The 10,524-nt window shown below is 43.6% G+C and overlaps 1 protein-coding gene across 3 annotated transcripts in view; it reads left to right on the top strand.

The window, feature by feature from the left end:
- LOC117943017 (forkhead box protein P4-like) overlaps positions 1-10,524 on the top strand; it is an 81,140-nt gene that overhangs the window by 33,111 nt on the left and 37,505 nt on the right. The window lies entirely within an intron of this gene.

The raw sequence follows: 10,524 nt of genomic DNA, 5'->3' as shown, positions 1-10,524 counted from the left end.
ACACACACACACACACACACACACACACACACACACACACACACACACACACACACACACACACACACACACTCAATTGCACATACATAAACACCCAACCTAATACAAAGCAAGTCTTTATTCTCTCGGACGTGTCTCTGCTCTCTATGTTTTTGCACCTGTGTGTGTGTGTGTGTGTGTGTGTGTGTGTGTGTGTGCGTGCACACGCTGGTATTTCCTCTCTTGAGCGGGATACCAACCACAAACATACCTCCCTCTGCCTTTCCATCCTTTTCTCTTCCTCTCTCTCACTGTACTTCGTTTTCATTCTATCCGCTGTGGACCATGAAAGATAGACAAGCACAACCTTTCCTCCAGATCCCAACCCTCACCTCACAAAAACATATTACATCCACATATGTTACAGTAAATGAACAGCAATTTATTGTAACAATCCTCTATTTAGAGCTTTCTGTTACGCTTAATTTGCACAGATTGAACAGATTTGAGTTGTCATGCGGGAGAGGTGTGTCTTTCCTGTGGTGCGGATATATTTCTGAAATTCAAATTGATTGTTTTCTACCACTACAGCCTCTTCCTAGTGTATGGCTGTTTAAGTGTACAGTTGAGTGGTAAGAAGGCAGACTTTGTCGATTTATGAGGAAGGAAGGTATTACTTTATATTTGTGTATGTGTCCCTGTCATCTCTGCTCAGTATTACCAGCCTTCAGTTGCTGTCATACACCTAGCTCACTCCCCCCCCTCCGACCCCCTGGATATGATGGGAGTTCTGTCCCAGTGAGCACTGTTGAGTGGCTACTCCAACATCACAACCAACAGATTTTTTTTTCTTTATTCATCTCTTTCTTTTCTTACCCTTTCTCTGTTTTTCTTCTCCAATCACACCATTTAAAGATAATAAACATTTATTTATCTTAAATTAATGGCCTTGAAAAAGTATTTCAATAGGTTACATTATTGGAGTGGAGGGGTTTTTTCTTCTTCTTTCTGGAAATTTATACAGAATTGGGTTTTGTCACAGAATATTGAAAAACTCGTATTTTCATCACATCTACCTCGTAAACACAATAGTGTTCTCATCATGACCACCTCTAGTTTGTTTAAAATTGGTCTTAACTTACATGTCAGATAAGATTTTAAATGCCCTGAAAGGCATACACAAATACATATCCTTTTCTGTAACCCTGAAATCATAAGATCATAAGGTCATATGTTTTTTCATCCCTTATTCCATCACAGTAGTAAATCAAGCTTTAGTGTGGTAGTGCTGGGTGACCATATCGGCTGTATTTTTACTTTGTGCACACCAATCATAAAATCAATATTGTCTGGTACAGACAGCCCCTACTGACACTGCTCACCTGACAGCATTGTATCAGAGCCTCCTCACATGCTTCAACCTTAAAGTCTTAGATATAACTCCTCCTCTGTCTCTTGTTCCTTTCTCCTCCACGCTTGAGTGTCTCACCTGAAGGTGTAGTGCAGACTACTGTTGGTGCTTAAACACCATGCCAGTGCGCACTGGAGCAAAAAAGACACACACACACACACGCGCACACACACACACACACACACACACAACTCCTGACAGCGCAGCAGTCAAAGCCATCTTTTCCTTGGGCCCCTTGGGAACCTGAGAGAAATCCCAGCCATCAAAAGCCATCAAACCCCTCCACTGGCCTCTCTCTGTCTTCTGTCTCTCTTTCAGGGGTCTCCATCTTTTCTGACTCTGTCCTTCTCTCTCTTTCTTTTTTTGTCTTTCACATAGATAGAAAAATAGGTAGGTAGGTCAGTAGTTAGTTAACAAGGTCTAAGGTAGCTGCTGTAGATGGTCAGCGGACACATGAGGAAGTGGTTGTGCAGAGGGGAGGAATTGGGGAAATGGGACATACAGCCAGAGGGAATTAAGGTAAAAGGAGGGGCTAAGAGATAACACATTGGGAGGAGGGGGGGATATTGGTGGGCTTGAGAGAAGGAATAGAGGGATGAGGGAGGGGTGTAACGCTGAGACGTGTCAGAAAAGGGCGCCTGGGCCTCCCTGTGGAATGTGGCCTGTCTGCCTCCCCAGAACGAACAGAGCAGGAGAGAGTGAAGAGAGAGGGAAGAAAGGGAAGAGGGGGCGAAGACCAGTTCTGCCCCATCATCGAGGGGAGAGAGGAGGGAGGGAAAACAAAGACGGGAGTTATAGGGCGAGAGGAAGGAGAGGTGGAAAAGTGAGAGTGCAGTGGAGAGTGTATGGCACTTTGTTGAGGTGCTGGGCATGGGTGTAGACATGAAATGATGCATAGCAGAGGAGAAATGTAAGCAGGATAAATCCTAACAAACCTCAAAGTGTGTGTGTGTGTGTGTGTGTGTCTTGGTGGGTGGGTGGGTGGGGGCACTGATTAGAACCAGGTGTCTTCAGTTCTTTGCTTTTCTTTACGTCTCTCATCCCCCCTTATTTATTTTTTTGCCGATGTGTGTACTTCCATCCCTAACCCCTGTCCTTTCTATTCTCACCCATTTCATTTCAGCAGCTACAGTAGTCATGGCCGGTGATTTTGGGAAAGGGGGGGGGAAAGTAGGAGGGAGAGGAAAGAGGGAGATGGTGACAAAAAGGTGCCGTTTCCTCTTAGGATTGCCACTCATCGGTCAGCTTAAACAGTGAGGGAGGGTTTTCCCCTCTTACTCTTTCTCTGTCTTTTTTCTCTCTGCTGCCCTTAACTTGCTCTCATGCCCATGTAGAAAGTGAGAGGCGGACTGTACTGGTGGTTTCCCTTCCCCAGGGTTTTAAAAGAAAAAGAAACACTGGTTGAGGAAAAGGCAGTTTGAGAAATTGGTTCAGAGCTTTGATGCCAATTCCTATTTGTCACAATCTATTTTTTCCTCAACGCTTCCCTCTTTTTGCGGTCTCAAATGCACAAACTTGCGTACGCCAGTATGTGTGTGCAATCTACACACATGCACGGAGCTGATGTTAGTTAATGAAGGGTGTAATTAAGGAGCCACAGTGATGACTGGAGATCAGGGGGAACCGATACAGATCTCAGATATCCACAAACACTGATGGAAGATAGCTGTTTTTTGTGTGTGTTTGTGTGTGCGCATGTGCAAGACTGTGCATTTAAGTTTGGTGCCGGCAGAACTGTGTGGATAGATGTTTGAGATTGGTGTGTGTTATAACAGACGATGAGAGATGCTGGATGATTCAGATAACGTATGGCTTCCTGTTAGATTGGCCAGGCTGTAATTAAGGCCTGTGTGGATGGAGATGGGGAGGTTTTGAGACAAATGTGATTCTATAGCTCTGGCTGCTTGGCCATTGCTAAATTATGGGGGGTGAATTTTGGTCACTGGGACAGTTATGTCCTGTTTGACCTTCCGCTCTCCACCAGAGTTCACTTTCAGGTCAGGAGTGCAGAGGAGACGGAGGTGAAAGGGTGGCTAGAGAAGAGGAGGAGGAGGTGAAGAAAAATCTTCAGACACATTATCTAGTTTGTCAGTGCTGTGGGATTTAATTTAATTCCATTATACTTGCGTTTTTTGCGTCTGCATGACAGGCTGTACCCAATGTGTGTCTGCGTGTGTCATGGTCCTGTCCAAATGTCCGTCTGCATGTGTGCAGGTTTGCATGTGGCCGTTGTGTGTGCGGGCCAGTAAATCAGTCCCATGCCTCTCTCTGAGTGCTGTCACCTCCTAAAAGCTTTCGCTCGGTATGGGCCAGGCCTTCCTCTTTATGTTTGAGGTCAGTATAGTTCACAGGTCACCAAAGGCCATGCTGAGACAGAGGAGGGGCCAGTCGGGTTGCCTAGCATCGCAGAACACCCACTGCTGTTACCACGGCAATACAAAGAGACCTATAGAACACCAACTTCCTCTAGGAGTCTTAAAAGCACCTCTAGGTCCCTTTATCTTTCGTCTTTGACTTTTACTTCCCTTTTTTTTTGGTCTCTCAGCATATAAATCTGCTCATATTGATTGATAAAAACTATTATACTGTTCCGAATTGTGTGGGGGATTTGAGGCATATGCACTTTGTCAGATACATGTTTGCATTCCTGCACTCCAGACATAACAAACACATGCAAATCTCATGGTCAGTTATGTATTTTACACAATTCTCTTTCCTCTTGTGTCATTCAGTGATTTTGTCACACATTTAGACCTAATTCTGAGATGCTGAGATGTTATATTTATGTCTATAAAATAGTTTTATGGCTTTTTTTCAGCAAGACCGTGAGATCCACTGAGGGTGATTTTTGTTCTTACTATTGATGTCCTTTCAGTTCATTTCCTTTTGTATTTCTCTGCTGTATTACATATACTCTTTCACTCTCTCATTAAAGAGTAATGTTCTTTCTGAAATCATAGATAATAGATGTATGTCATAATTTTGACTTTGACTGGACTAAAATTGTAAAATCTACTTAATGATGAAGTTTATTGTTTAAGGGGCTCTGAAGAAGCATGCTACAATGCTACAAGTCTTGTGGATAAAGAGTAGACCGACAGTAGACATGGTCCACCAGTCCAGTTCAGCCAGCATGGACGCAGTCACGGTTGGTTGACCCAACCAGCCAAGAGGCTCAGAGACAAGAATAGACAGATACCAACAGAAGAAAGATGTGTGTGTGTGTGTGTGTATGTCTTCTCTCTGTTGTGGAGACTAAGCTATACACACATCCCCGGGCACCTGAAGGGGTTAGGTTAGGTTTGGTTGCCATGGGAGTGTTTGGAAGCACTTACATTGGGCAGGCCTAGCCGCAATGTAAGGTAAATAACTCACACACACACAAACACACACACAAACACACACATACACACACACACACACACACACACACACACACACACACACACAAACACACAGAGGACGTACACTATTCATGGAAAAATGTCAGAGGATGAAAAAGTTGATTGTTGACTCTCACTCTTTAGAAGGTATCGCCATGGTGACTGAGGCCTTTTTAAGGGATCGTAGGTCAGCGAGCAAATCTGCATGACCTCATTACTACTACTAGTCAGTGACACTGAGGTGTGACCGCATGTGTGTGTGTGTGTTTGTGTGTGTGCATTGATGTCTGTTCACATTGGTCACCATCTTCTGCTTTCTCAAAAAGAAACAGCCGTAATTGGTTTTAATTGACATGTGCTTAGATGCAGTGTTTCGGAGTTCAATAGGGGCAAGGCACTCAAAATAGAGAGCATCAGGTTACAACCCCCATCCAAACAGGTCCAAATATCCCCATATCTTAGACCTAGTCTCCTCTCTTTTCATAACTTCCCTTACGCCTTCATTCCACCACTCCGGACTCAGAAAGCGATAGACACCGAGAGGGGAAAGAGAGAAGGTAAAGAGTAAAGACAAAATGTGGAAAGCTTACAAGGCTGCTTGGCAAGTAGTTACCCTGGAAACAGTCGAGAGCCCGGCGGTGCACACAATGAACGCACACATATACACGCCACACACACAATAGCTGCAGAGGCCTAAAGTGTTGCTAATTAGCTAGTCTGCGCTGCTTCTTTGTGTGAGCCATTTTAAAGGAGAGATTAGAGTCAACAGGGAGGAGGAGAGGAATGTAGCTCTTCTCTCTCTCTTTGCTTTCGTCTTGAGCTCTGGGACAGTTTGTGACAGCATTCTTTTTCACCTGACAGACAGATGGCATTTGTTGTTTTGCCAGTTAAGTTGATATAACTAAAAACATCTGAAAAAAGTATAGTGAAGCTTAATTTGAGATGAAGTAAGATAGCACTTTGTCTTCTCATTAAGACAAAGTCAAGTCAGCAAGTGACAAACTCCTAAATTTCTTTGTGCTACAATACTGCTAAATATTAATAAGGGATTTGTGAAAACTTTTATTTGAAGCTTTTTCTCTGTTTGCACATGATGGTAGGATTTAACATTTTACTCACCATTTGTATTGCTTTATAATTAATATCAGACAGGTTAACCTCCATTTTAAGAACTTTGTGTGCATTATGTACAATAGGTCAAAGTTGAACCAGGCTGTATTGCTGCAAAATCTCAGGACAATAAAAAAAGTTTGAATAATAACATTCTATTTACTTTTGTTAAATGGATAACTTAGTGATTGGTGACTGAAACCTTATGTTCTGTCTTTATGAACTAACAGTAGTCTTGCAGAGTCACCGCTTTCCTAACTCTCTAAACAAAATTGTTAAGTTAAGACATTTAATAATAGCAATAAAAAGATACCCATGTCAGCAAAAGACCTTGTCAAACATGTTTTCAAAGAATAGACTGAGCTTTGAGTTATTCTAAATTGAAAAATGTGCCTTTTAACATCTGGTTGTATTGACTCTCTTGCTAAATCATATAGTCGAGCGCACACACATACTTCCCCATTTCCCCTTTTTGGAACACACCCCTGCTTCTTATTTGGGGAAGTTAAAGATCTTGTTCTTGTTTAGAACTTCTGGTAGAGCAGCCGGCCTTTGTTGTGCCTGCCCACTTCCGGTGTGTGTATGTGTGTGTGTATGTGTGTGTGTGTGTGTTTGTGTGTGTGTGTATGTGTGTGTGTGTGTGTTTGGTAAGGGTGGGTGTAAGGGTGTGTCCGTCTCCTTCTCCACAGCCACAACCAGGTGTAAAAACCCTCTGAACCAAAAACTTGAAAGAGATTTATTTCCCTCGAAGAAGGCAGTCTAATACTTTTACAGGCCACTGACTAGGAGCGTGTTTTTCTGTTTAACCAATAGGCGTCTGTGTGTGTACATTTGTCTTGATGTGTGTATGTGTCTGTGTATGCATGTGCACATGGCAGACAGTCTCTGTTTGTGTATGTATGTGTTTTCCCTCTGTCTCCTGAGCTGAGTCTTGGCAGTGTCTTGCATGTGTTATTAGTTTGATTTTTTTTTTGGGGGGGATATTAATAATAACAGTAAAACGGTTTCCATATGTGAGGCCTGGTTGCCAGGCTAATGCTATCCTCATCATGGACTAGCCTTGCCTCGCAGTCTAGCCTCTCAGGACTTGCTCTTGTTGGTTAGAATAAGCAGCTTAAACTCCTAACACCTAAGTGGCCTTGTCTTCACAGGAGCATGACCAAACTACTTAACTGTCCTATCTTATACAAGATGAAGGCTAAATATTACGTGGTACACTGTATGTGTGTGTGTGTGTGTGTGTGTGTGTGTGTGTGTGTGTGTGTTTTTCCGCTGTGGGCTGGGTCTGTCTGGAGTGAGACCTTTCTCTCTTGCCAAACGAGCTGTGTTGAAAACCGCAGGGAAACTGCATATGTGTATATAATGTATGACGTGTGTGTGTGTGTGTGTGTGTGTGTGTGGAAGGAAACCGCTTTAGAGCTATTTGCCATCAATTAGCCGCCTGGACTAAGATGAGGCCTACAGTACAGAGGGAGCTGCTTTTATTTTATCAAGAAGGGAGTTTCTCTCTTTCTTTCTGTCTCTGCTCACCTCATCATTATCCTTAATTGTCTAACTCGTTATGCCATTTTCCCTTCACTGAACAGAGAAAAGCTGACAACATCTCCTTAGGAAGATAGGTAGATTTCCTTCTGTGTGTGTGTATGATGATGAATTGTGTAATGATATAAAGCAGTCCTGGGTATTCAGTCAGCTCCTTTTTATGACTCTGCTTATACCCCTGTGAATCAATAGAAACATTAGATGAGTGTAAGGACATAGTTGAAGGGGAGAGGTTTTCTCGTCCCACAAAACAGTTTTGAACCAAAGAGAACCATCTGGAAAACGGCAGGGTCCTCGTAGTTTAGAACAGGTCCCTTTTGTGAAAAATAGGATGGGAAAAAAAAAATCTAAAATGGCCAGGTTTTTCAAACATTACGGCATATTTTGAAGTTCTTTTGGAGTTTGTGAGTTTTTATTGCATTGGCTCTTGAACGCGGTCTTTCCTCTTTTTAATGGTCAGTCTGGGCCCAAAGTAGCTTGCTTCAGCCGTTTTAAAACCTCAGCTTTCGAACGGTGCCTTTATATTGCGGAAACATTACATTAAATAGCTGAACGGGATTGTGGCTGGCTGGTGTTTCTGAAGGTGTCCCAGATAGCTCCATCTCGGCAGCAGCCTAAACAGATTGAGGTATTCAGTGCTCTTTACGCTCAGTTATATTGGTGGACAACTGGTTTAAATTCCACGTTGCTATGAGCAAAAACAAATGGGAGGAAAGCTGGTGAAGGAAAGCCGGAAAGACCTGATTAATACCAGAAGAAGAAAAAGAGCATGTGAGGAAGAGTCAGGGGAAAGGGGCGAAGTCTTGGCAGAGCATAGTTTAAATGTAACCCACCATGAAATTGTGCAGCTTTAGCAGGCTTTGGTTCAGACTGCCCCTTACCACTGTATGTTTACCCCTGGAAACCCCTGATCTGCCCTAAATGTGTAAACAACTCCCTGTTCCCCAACACCTTCGATCTTAAGTAAAGTTGCATTTTACTTTAAAGAATTTAAATATGTTGTTAAATCAGGCTATGTTTGACAAATGACTTCTTAAATTGGTGTAATTATTATAAAGTTTTCTCCCAGCAGTGTTAGTTAATGTCAGTGCTGACATTTCTCCAGCTACTTTAAGACCACGTATTGCTTACTGCAACAAAGTAAATGCTGCTTTCTGCTCAGCAGACATGTCCATGCTACAGAGCTACTTACATTTTTGCCCAGACATAATCCCGTAAATTTCCCGTAAAATGTAAAGTCTGGAGGAAAACATGAGCATCAATGAAACCAGCTCCTTTAATGTTCATACAAACTTCCAGACTTTGGCCTCGATGGTTGCACGGTTAAGAACTACAACAAGCTTTGAGACGGTCAATCTTCTCAGCAATTTAAAGTAACAAAACTGTATTGGGAGTTATTTTCATTGTTAAAGTGCGACAAATCTCTTATAACCATCCCTTAAATGATGATTTGCTAATCCTAAATAGGGCTTTACCTCTACCTATCCCACAGCTGCCGTCATGCTAGTGAGTCTTTGTCTGACAGTCAAGGGATGGCGAGGCTCCCCTCATAAGGCCAACAGCTGCATTCACAAGGATTGGTTTCCATTGGCCTGGACTATCTATTTTAGGCCTCCGTCTAACCCATATCTGCTCTCAGAATTTACTGTGGTGAATAAGGCTATGGGTAACAGATTTCTAGAGAAGAGAGGAGGGGGGAGGGCACAAGACAGACAGACTATACTTGGAGAAATGAGAGCCAAACTTTTGTGAGTTATACATTATATGGAGATGCTGAGTGAAAGCAAGAGACAGATCGGGTGATATAGACGGAGAGAAAGAAAGTAGCAGTGATCTGGGAAAGCAATCTGGTTTTGTGGTGGCTGACTGTGATGCATTTGATACGTGAGATTCCACCGCGGCTGTAACCAAGCCTTCACTCACATATGCCCCAAAGTCACATCGCAAACCCACTAACTGTCACCTCTTCAGTAATCCCACTTTGAGTACAGTGTGTGTGGGTGTAAATACTGGGCCAGCTTCTGAACACAGGTGAGCTGGTGGTACTGAAGTATCGTCATGCTTTAAACAAATTAACATGCTTTGTAGATTGCGTTACATCTGTTCAGTCTTGTTTCATCTTCTTCTCTGGTCGTGATACTAACGGAGCGTCCAGCGAAAAAGAGAGGATCAAAGATAAGAGAGATTTAGAAGCAGAAAAAGCTAACAGAGAGTAGCACAGACCAGAAGGAGAGAGTAAATTAAAGTAGGAGAGGGGTTTATTGGAGTTTGGAGGTGGTTTGGTTTGGTGCTAATGTGAGGAAGTGCAGTGCAAACGGATACAACGGATCACAGCTGGGTGACCCAGGAGGACGGCAGCATCGACGCAGCTTTAGCTTGGCTTTCAGCTTCAATGACAGCACTCAAGAAAGGAGATAGAGAGAAAAAGGGAAGTAAGTGTGAAAAAAGAAGATCCACCGCTCCTTTCTGAGCCCGGTCTCTCTGACTGATCCAAAAATCAGAAAGCGTGTAGACCTGTAGAGAAGCAGCTGGGTGTGACGAGCTCTTTTCTACGTCTTCACCCTGTGTCCTTCTAGCCCTCTCACCATCTCTTGCTCTCTCATGGGAAGGAAAGGGGTTTAGGAGTGGCTACTAGACTATCTTTCCAGGCTGCTGTTAAGGTGGAAAGGGGACACTTGTTTGGAGATCTGTTGTGTCCGACGCTGCCAAAACATCTGAAGCACGCGCTTCGTCTAGCCTGGTTTGGCTGTGGTGCGGACAGATGCAACAATGAGCCTCTCACTCACCCTCACTTGTGCTCCTTACTTTTTTTGTACTCTCTTCTTCTTGGTCTTAGAGCAAAGAAATCTGATACCACCTGCCTCCCCCTTGCCCTTCCCAACTCCCTCCCTTCCTCCTCCTTCTCCCTCAAGGACAGCCCACTGTCTGCCCCGGGGGCTGTTTATCTACGGGGGGAGATGAGGAGGAGAGGGTAGGAGGGGGACCGGTTTGTTTCTTTTTGGCCGTCAACAATGGACCTTAGTCTGTGCTGACGGACTACTCCAACATATGGTACCCACCTGTCTCTCTCTCTCTCTCTCTCTCTCGCTCTCTCTCTCT

Source organism: Etheostoma cragini, chromosome 4, assembly GCF_013103735.1.
Source record: "Etheostoma cragini isolate CJK2018 chromosome 4, CSU_Ecrag_1.0, whole genome shotgun sequence".
Lineage (NCBI taxonomy): Eukaryota > Metazoa > Chordata > Actinopteri > Perciformes > Percidae > Etheostoma > Etheostoma cragini.
The sequence above is the reverse complement of the archived record's forward strand: the minus strand, read 5'-3'. Positions and strand labels throughout refer to the sequence as shown.